We start from the raw sequence: 10,000 nt of genomic DNA, 5'->3' as shown, positions 1-10,000 counted from the left end.
GGAAGTGCTGCCCCCTGGTGGCCGGACAGGAAGTGCTGCTTGTGTTTCAACGTTATTTTATTATTATTTTCATTTCATTTGGGGTGAAGGAAGGAGGAAGGAAAGGAGGGAGGAAGGAAAGAGGGAAGGAAGGAAGGAAGGAAGGAAGGAAGGAAAAAGGAAGGAAAGGAGGGAAGGAAGGGAGGAAGAAGGAAGGAAAGGAGGGAGGAAGGAAGGAGGAAGGAAGGAGATTCTGAAGGACTGTATTGTTTAGTGAATGTTGAAAATACATGTTTTTACTTTAATATCTATAAATAAATCATAGTAACTAATGTTCAAACTGAAGCTGGAACATAAAGAAGCAACATCAGACTTGAATTGAACCTTCAGGAGAAACTTCTGTCCGTCACTTCCTGTCTGTAAATCTATATTCCTATCTCTATATGATTCAAACCCAATCAGTAGCACTAACCCTCTGGCTCTGTGTTGTTTGTCCAGCAGCAGTTTGCATGTCTCAAACAACTCGTGTGCAAACATTTTTCAGACTTAGACTTTGAACAAAGGTGTGGTCCGCGTCTCCACCACTCGCCTCCCACACAGGAAGGAGTGTTTGTTTGATCAGGAGGACAGAAATGTAGGTTACACAAATATCACTCAACCGTTCAGACAATAAAGCCGAGCTGTCACCGAGTGTGTTTAAATCTCACTATATTTAACTGTGCTCATGTCTCCACAGCCTCCTGTAATCTCTGTGTGGTTTCATTCACTCGTATACTGTTAAACATGTGATTCCTCATCATGTGATCTGATAAAACTAACAAAACAAACATCCAGTCTGTTAAAGGCTGTTTATGATCGGTGGATGGAAGAGTTGGTTCAGACTGAAATATCAAGAAAAGGCTTAAAGGTCTGTCTTAACCCTACTGTTGTCCTCGAGTTAAGGAAGGAAGGGAGGAAGGGAGGAAGGAAGGAAGGAAGGAAGGAAAGAAGGAAGGAAGGAAGGAAGGAATGAAGGAAGGGAGGGAGGGAGGAAGGAAGCGAGGGAGGGAGGAAGGAAGGGAGGAAGGAAGGAAGGAAGGAAGGAAGGAAGGAAGGAAGGAAGGAAGGAAGGAAGGAAGGAAGGAAGGGAGGGAGGGAGGGAGGAAGGAATGAAGGAAGGAAGGAAAGGAAGGAAGGAAAGTAGGAAAAAGGAAGGAAAGGAGGAAGAAGAAAGGAAGGATGGAAGGAAGGAAGGGAGGTAGGACGGAAGGAAGAAGAAAGGAAGGATGGAAGGAAGGAAGGGAGGTAGGACGGAAGGAAGGAAAAAGGAAGGGAAGGAGGGATGAAAGAAGGAAGGAAGTGATGGAGGACTAAACCCACAGTCCTCCTTCTGTGGAAACATGGATTTAAAAGTTGATCTGTAGCTTCAGTCAAATCTTCATCTTCAGTGTTTTTAGTAGCAAAGTCTTTGTGTTGCTATACTTCCACCACAGCTCAACAGGGAAACACTGGCCTCTTTATCTGATCACATAGAGCAGGTCTGTCCTCTTTATTTTAATTTAAAGACATTCCCACATGAGCGCAGGTGTTTCCAGAGAGGTTTCATATCAAATTACAAACCCACAAAATGAAGCGCTCCCCTCGTGTTCTCTCACTGATGTGCTAAGAAGAATAAAGTCGGCTCGTTGTTAGAACTGAACCCAGAGAGGATTGTTGACTCGCTGATTTCTGACCGTGAACGTCACCTTGCTGAGCGTCCAATCAGATCGCAGCTTTCTGCAGACTAAGCCGTCTGTGCCTCCGCCTGTGAGCTTCGGGAGGTCGTCTATCGTCATGGCAACACAGTTTAAAACCATCGTCGCCTGCACACGACTGAGTCCGACGCCTTTCCATCACAAGCAGATAAATAACAACTTTATTTATGAAGCAGCTTTACAAACAGAGCAAAGTCTGTGCAACATAAAAGACACGTGACAGGAAGCAATAAGAAAAGCCGACAGAAGACGACAAGAAACAATAAAGAGTCGATAAAAGATTAAAAGACAATAAAAAGAAACATGTAAGACGTTGTTTAAAGGAGGTCACTGAACCTGAAGCCTTCCAGAGACTGTAGATTTAAGCCATATGGAAATGTATGCAAACACAAACCACAAACAGAGACAGAAGAGTTACGCAACAGTTTGTTCCTGCTGCCATGAATTCATGTTTCAGTCAGCAGGAAACAAAAACAGTTCTTATGGAGGTCTGATTACAGTCTGGAGGCCGTCCCACCTCGTGGCCCAGCGAGCGTTGGCTTCACTGCAGAAAAACCTTGCAGGCGATTTGAGGAGATTTAAAGCGGTCCGGTGCCGAGCTCTCAATCAACAGCTCCGTCTTAATTGGCTCTCCTGAAAGCCGCTAAAGGTCACTGCTGGGTCACTGTTGAAATGAGAGCAGAAGATGGAAAAAAGGCCTCAGTAAACCTCTTAGAAAGCTAATTGAAGTGTTGTACAAAGGGGCACATTCTTTGAAGGATGAGGGTTGAAGTCACAGGGCTCGCTGACCGGGCAGCGCCACAGGCTGGCGTCCTGCCGCCTCGCCGAGGAAACCTCACAGCTTTCTGCTGACATCAACACGACTTCATTAACCGGACCGATCCATCAGAACCTTCACAGCTGTAAGCTCCGATATCACACAGAGTGAATCTCTTCTTCCTTCATAAATACCAGCGATGTAAAATAACTCAGTACATTTACTTTATTTCCATTTGATGCTACTTTATACTTACCTTACAAGTACCTCAAACTGTACTGCAGTGAAGTACTAGTACCTCTAACTGTACTACAGTAAAGTAAAAGTACTTCAAACTGTACTACAGTAAAGTACAAGTACCTCTAACTGTACTACAGTAAAGTAAAAGTACCTCAAACTGTACTACAGTAAAGTACTAGTACCTCAAACTTTACTACAGTAAAGTACTAGTACCTCAAACTTTACTGCAGTAGAGTAAAAGTACCTGAAGTTGTACTACAGTGAAGTACAAGTACCTCAAACTGTACTACAGTGAAGTACTAGTACCTCTAACTGTACTGCAGTGAAGTACTAGTACCTCTAACTGTACTCTGATCTTCAGGGTGGAGGCAGCTGGCAGCTGATTATTGAAACTGAAGTAAAAGTGCAGCTCAGGTAAAAAGAAATGATGATTCAACAAAAAGTGAAGTGAAAACTGGACCTGAGTCCAGACAGAAGTAAGGAGGGAACCGGTGACTCAGCCGGAGAACCAGCAGCTGATTGGCTGGAGGAGCAGAGGCGGGACTAACGGACTGATGTAGGACAGGTGGAGGTACGGGAACACAGGAGGGACAAACATGATGAGAGCAGACGGACTCGGCTGGTTTTCTCTTCATTAAGTCCGTCGTCCCTCAGAGGAGAGGATCTCTGGCCGGCCGCCAGGACTCTGGTCCAAAGGTTCCACAGCTGCAGGAGCACCGGTCCAACAGAAACAAGAGCAGAACACTTCCTGCACTTCCACTCTCAGTTTACTTTCCTCCTTTTATTCTCTCGTTTCTTTCTTTCCTGCCTTTTTTTCCTCTTTGTCTCCTTTTTGTTCTTTTCTCTCTTTTTCATTTCCATACATTACTTTTATACTTCCGTCCTCTTTACATCTTCTTCTCTTTCTCTTTTTTCTCTGTTTCTCTTTAAATTACTTTTCCTTACGTCAACTCTTCCCTTTTTTCCTCTCTACCTGTTTTTTCAAGCCTTACTTATTTATTTTCCTTTTTCTTCCCTCGTTCATTCTCTCAGGCCTCTTCTTATTTCTCTCCTTCCTCTCGTCTGTCACTCTTCACATCAGCAGAAAGTTCATCAGAGTTCATCTTTATGCGGCTGGATCTCGTTCACTGATAAACACAACGAACCCTGATCGCTGTCAGCCTTCAATCAGATCCGACCCGCCCGTCACATGACCTCCGCTCACACTTGGATGACTTGGTTTCCAGCAGATGAAGCAACGAGGTTCTCACACTGAACGAGAACATGGTTCCACTTTGATGCAACAAGACAAACAAACACAGCAGGAGAACACAGAGGATGTATGACTGTCACTCCAACATCTGAACCTTTACTAAAACCCTGATCATTAATCTGTTGGACTTGATTGGACTCAAGAACTCTTTGAACCCAATAAAAGACTTCCTGGTTGAAGAAAGTACTCACAGCACCTTATTAAGACCCCTGGAACCTTCAAAGATCACTAGAACCTCAAAGATCACTAGAACCTCAAAGATCACTAGAACTTTCAAAGATCACTAGAACAATCTCAAACCTTCTCTGTATAAAACAAAGAATCCTTCAAATCTATTGTTGGGTCTTTGGTACTGGTACAGACCCCAATAACCTTCCCAAGTACCCGGAAACATCTTCAAACCTTTTCAGAACCTTTTAGAACCCTTAAAACCTATAACATCATCAATAATGATTAATGATCCTAGAATCTAGAGAACCTCTTTGAGGATCCCTAGAACCTTTCACTGCTCCAGAACACATAGAACCTCATCAATGTCTACTTCCCCTAAAACCTCTTCAGGGACTCTTGTAACTTTTCAAGAACCCATTGAAACTTAATCAAGGATCCTGAAAACATCTCAAAGACCTGTGGAACCGTCTCAGGGACTGTTAGAGGTTCTACAAGGAACCCTGCAACTTTCCCAAAAATCTCTAGAAACTCTCGAGGGATCCGTGGATGTTCTGTGAAGCTTCCCATAAAGTTCTTCAAGGGCTCGTAGATCTGTGGATCTTCCTCTGTGATCGCTGACATCAGGCTTCACACTTTGATTTACTGAGAGTAGTTTTAGTTTTGTCATGTCTGACATTTCATTTAATCTTTTCTTGGTTTCCATAGTAACCAGGCGCACCTGTTGGTGATGTAATCAGTATCAGCTGTTTATTATGCAGAGTCAGCAGTCACAGACGCTAAAGGTTTATCAGTGTCCAGCAGTTGTTGTTTTTATCAGATTAAAAGAAGTGATCCGTGCTTCTAGGTGGATCATGTGACGGAGGCAGGTGGGTCATGTGACAGGGTTAGGGTTAGGGTCATGTGACGGAGGCAGGTGGGTCATGTGACAGGGTTAGGGTTAGGGTCATGTGACGGAGGCAGGTGGGTCATGTGACGGGGTTAGGGTTAGGGTCATGTGACGGAGGCAGGTGGGTCATGTGACGGGGTTAGGGTTAGGGTCATGTGACGGAGGCAGGTGGGTCATGTGACGGAGGCAGGTGGGTCATGTGACAGGGTTAGGGTTAGGGGTTAGGGTCATGGTTAGGGTTAGGCAGGTGGGTCATGTGATCAGATCAGGTTTCATAACAAAAAAGAGCAAAGTTTTTCTCGACTCTGTTTGAGCAGCTGACCGTCGTCACTGTCGCTCACCTTTACGTGACGTGACCTCAATCTGAGCTCATCGTTCTTTAAACAACACGAGGACCAATCAGAGACTCGCTTCGTCACATCATCCAACAAACAGAAGAATATAAAACCTGCTTCATACAAACATTCAGACTTCTTCCCGTCTCACTGACTCCGATCCGTGAACCTGTGAATCTCTTCATGTCCACATGTGGAGGTGGAGCAGCTGTGTGCAGATGTTGACGCCTCCACCCAGCGACAGATGTGTGTCTTGACCTCAGCCATCACTCAGCACTTGTCTGTCTCTGCACGTATTGCACTCCTTATGTTTATTTCTTCATCTGAGCGGCCCCTTAGAGTCCTGACCCCGTTACGTAACGCCACTCATCGTCGAAGCCCCTCGGAGCCAAATCCTTCTCCTGCTGCGATAACATGGCCGCAGCCCCAAACTGTCGGCTTTATGGAGATGAATATTCTGCTTTCACGATCCGTTTACACTCGGGATGTTGCCGCGAGCTCAAGTTTCACACAGAAACCCTCGTCTGACCTTATAGGGGCCCGACAGCCGGGTGGGGTCCATCTGAAACCTGAGCCGTCCTCAGTGCAAACATGACGGCTGGCTGTGCCGGGTCAGGACTGGACACGAGGAGGACTGTGGGAGAGTGAGTGACCTGAGCACAAATCACACAGTGGACTCTGATAGCTTCGACATTATAAGACTACTAATATTATGTTGGAGTGTTTTTCATTAACTGAAGTTTAGTTTCCACACATGTCTGTTGAACTTATCATCATCCAGCAGTTACTGATCAACCTCATCAGTCATTAGGAGTCAATATAAGTCCATTATTCTCTCTGTTAGCTCTGTTTTTACTCTAAATCAATCAATCAATAGATACTTTATTGTCCCTGAAGGGAAATGTGTCTTGGACTCTGAGTGCTGAGCCAGCTGCCGCCATAGTTAAAAAGAACAAAGAAAGTAAAAATAAAAATAAAGTTGCACATTAGCACAATAATAACTGATGTCATGCTACCTGTTGCCTCAATATACACATATTGCACATTCCCACACTCTTCCATACATGTAACAGCAAGGGGATTACCTCACACTGTTTACAGAGTCTTATTTGTTATTCTAATGGAGGACAAATGAATATTTAAATCTGTTGAATTTGCATATGGGGATTCTGTAACGTTTGCCAGATGCTCCACTATGTTCAGCAGCTAGTCTGCAGGTAGCTGTGTGTTTGGTGCTGAGCAGATAGAGAACAGAAGTTTTATTACCCTCCTGTCGTCCACCCGGGTCAAATTGACCCTGTCTCTTTTGGCTGTTCCTTCTTTCCTCCCTTCCTTTCTTCCTTCCTTCTCTCCTTCCTTCCTTCCTCTTTCCCTTCCTCCCTCCCTCCTTACTCCTTTCCTTTCTTTCCTTCCTTCCTTCCTTCCTTCCTTCCTTCCTTCCTTCCTTCCTTCCTTCCTTCCTTCCTTCCTTCCTTCCTTCCTCCTTCATTCCCTTCTTCCTTCCTTCCTCCTTCTTTCCTTCCTTCCTTCTTCCTTCTTCCCTTCCTTCCTTCCCTCTTTCTTTGCTCCCTTCCTTCTCTCCTTACTTCCTTCCTCTTTTCCTCTCTCCCTCCCTTCCTCCTTACCTTTCCTTCTTTCCTTCCTTCCTTCCTTCCTTCCTTCCTTCCTTCCTTCCTTCCTTCCTTCCTTCGTCCCTCCTTACTCCTTTCCTTCCTCATTCCTTCCTTCCTTCCTTCCTCCTTTCCTTCCTTGACTCAAGGACAACAGGAGGGTTAAAAGGACACTATGAGAGCAGTTGAGAGGGAACCAGAACAGTAAAGTTGCAGTTAAACAATGAGCAGAAACTCTCTATAAAGCTGAGAGGAAGCTGAGAGGAAGCTGAGAGGAAGCTGAGAGGAAGCTGCAGAGGAAGCTGAGAGGAAGCTGAGAGGAAGCTGAGAGGAAGCTGAGAGGAAGCTGAGAGGAAGCTGCAGAGTCTCTGATGATTCTCTGTAGGATCAAACACAGTCAAACCTGCAGGAAAACCCTTCTCCCTGACAGATAAGACGTGTTATAGAACTATAGATTATGGGCGCTGACATTCCTGCAGGCTCGTAGCTCGTAGCTCGTAGCTCGTAGCTCGTGGCTCATAGCTCGTAGCTCGTAGCTCGTAGCTCGTGGCTCGTAGCTCGTGGTGGAAGTGGAAGCAGACGTGTGTGATGTTGAACATGTGTTCGACCTCAACAGGCTGAATGTTTAATGTTCAGACCGACGATTAAAAAGTCAAACTGGAACATTTAGTTTGGAGAAACTTAACTTTGTATTTTCAATATAGAAAAACTGCTGCGAGAGGAGAGAGTTACATCAGAGAGTAACCTGGAGTTATACACACACACACACACACACACACACACACACACACACACACATGGAGAGACACACACACACACACACATGGAGAGACACACACAGACACACACACACACAAAGAGACACACACACAGACACACACACACACATGCATACACACACACAGACACACACACGCTGAAACACACACACACACACACACACACGGAGAGACATACACACACACACTCACACACACACACACACACACACACACATGGAGACATACACACACACACACACGGAGAGACATACACACACACACACACACACACACACACATGCATTTATACACACACACACACACACACACATGCACACACATGGAGAGACACACACACACACACACACACACACACACACACACACACACACACAGACAAACTCTGCAGATATGTGCTTGTAGTTTTAAGTAGTTTGACATGTGATAATAGTGTGCATGTGTGCATATGTGTGTCTCTGTATGTGTGTGTGTGTGTGTGTGTGTGTGTGTGTGTGTGTGTGTGTGTGTGTGTGTGTGTGTGTGTGTGTTGGTATTTATTTCTGGAGCCAGCGTTCGCTCCATCTTTCTTCGGGACGTGACTCTGGAAGCCCTCCAAGGACAGGCGGTGACAGCGTGCCAACGGCTCCGCTCAGCCAGCAGAGCTCTCAGACGCTCGCTGCACAAAGGAACAGACAGAACAGCGAGTCCCGCTGCAGATCAGGTTGTAGGAGCCGGGACTTCTGGGAAACTGGGGGTGCTGCAGGGGAGGAGTTTCCCTTCTGGGAAAACATATGTGTGAGGCTGAGCTGTGAGCTGTGAGCTGAGCTGTGAGCTGTGAGCTGTGAGCTGTGAGCTGTGAGCTGAGCTGTGAGCTGTGAGCTTCTCTCAGGATGTGTCCCCTAGAACTCCAACGATGGAAAACATGATGAAATATGACATTTGTGTTAGTTTGTGTTCGCTTCTCTCCTTCCTCCCTCCTTACTCCTTTCCTTCCTTCCTTCTCTCCTTCCTCCCTTCCTCTTTTCCTCCCTCCCTCCTTACTCCTTCCTTCCTTCCTTCCTTCCTTTCTACCTTCCTTCCTTCCTTCCTTATCTCCTTCCTCCCTTCCTCTTTTCCTCCCTCCCTCCTTACTCCTTCCTTCCTTCCTTCCTTCCTTCCTTCCTTTCTACCTTCCTCCCTTCTCTCCTTCCTTCCTTCCTTCCTTCCTTCCTTCCTTCCTTCCTTCTTTCCTCCCTTCCTCCTTTCCTTCATTCCTTCCTTCCTTCTCTCTTTCCTTCCTTCCTTCCTTCCTTCCTTCCTTCCTTCTCTCCTTCCTTCCTTCCTTCTCTCCTTCCTCCCTTCCGTGCTTCCTCCCTTCCTTCCTTCCTTCCTTCTCTCCTTCCTCCCTTCCTCTGTGTTGACGTGTTGATGTGAGGAAGGCTACAGCTTCCTCATCCTCACACAGATCACAGCTGCTGTCACACTGCAGACAGGAAACTTCTTTATTGATCTTTATTGTCTAATCTTTTAATCTCTGGAGTCAAAACGAATCAAAGCATCAAACTTTACTTGTTGTCTGCAGTTTTCAGAGTGACGGGAATTTAAATGTCAGCGTTTGATCTGCAGAACATTTCAGGTTTAAGCTTCTTAAATCATCATTTGTTACATAATGAAAGAATATTTATGATCTGCTGACATCGGCAGCTCTTCTCTGCAGAAGCTCCAAACTTCATAATCTCCTGTCTTTGTCTGAGATTGATTCAGACTTTATTGTAAGTTGTAGTTTGTGCGGTTTGAACATTTCCTGAGCAGGAACATGACATCCTGACAGCGGGCCGACCTGCTCAGACGTGTTTTCAGCTTGTCGAGGGAAACGCGGTTCACCACAAACATCTAATTACAGCTATTCACACTGCCGGAGATGCTCGGAGATTAAAGCTTAACTAAACACAATCTGCTTCTTTCAAAGGTTGAACAATTACAACATGTGTTCAGTTCAGCTCACTCTGAGGTTTTACTGCCAGTCACACATTTATATTCACGTCTCTGTCATTTCACCCAAAGACTATATATATATTATAAGACTCACAGAGAGCAAAGTTTAACCCTCCTGTCGTCCTCCCGGGTCAAACTGACCCCGTCTCTTTTGACTGTTCCTTCTTTCTTTCCTTCCTTCCTTCCTCCTTTCCTTCCACACTTCCTTCTCTCCTTCTCTCCTTCCTCTTTTCCTCCAACCCTCCTTACTCCTTTCTTTCCTTCCTTCCTTCTTTCCTTCCTCCCTTCCTCCTGTCCTTTCT

At 45.5% G+C, this 10,000-nt stretch overlaps 1 protein-coding gene across 1 annotated transcript in view; it reads left to right on the top strand.

Moving 5' to 3' along the window:
• hsd11b2 (hydroxysteroid (11-beta) dehydrogenase 2) overlaps nucleotides 1-10,000 on the top strand; it is a 21,622-nt gene that overhangs the window by 3,974 nt on the left and 7,648 nt on the right. The window lies entirely within an intron of this gene.

This window comes from Scomber scombrus, chromosome 1 (genome assembly GCF_963691925.1).
Source record: "Scomber scombrus chromosome 1, fScoSco1.1, whole genome shotgun sequence".
In the NCBI taxonomy this organism is placed as follows: Eukaryota; Metazoa; Chordata; class Actinopteri; order Scombriformes; family Scombridae; genus Scomber; species Scomber scombrus.
This window is presented reverse-complemented; position numbering and strand designations above follow the sequence as displayed.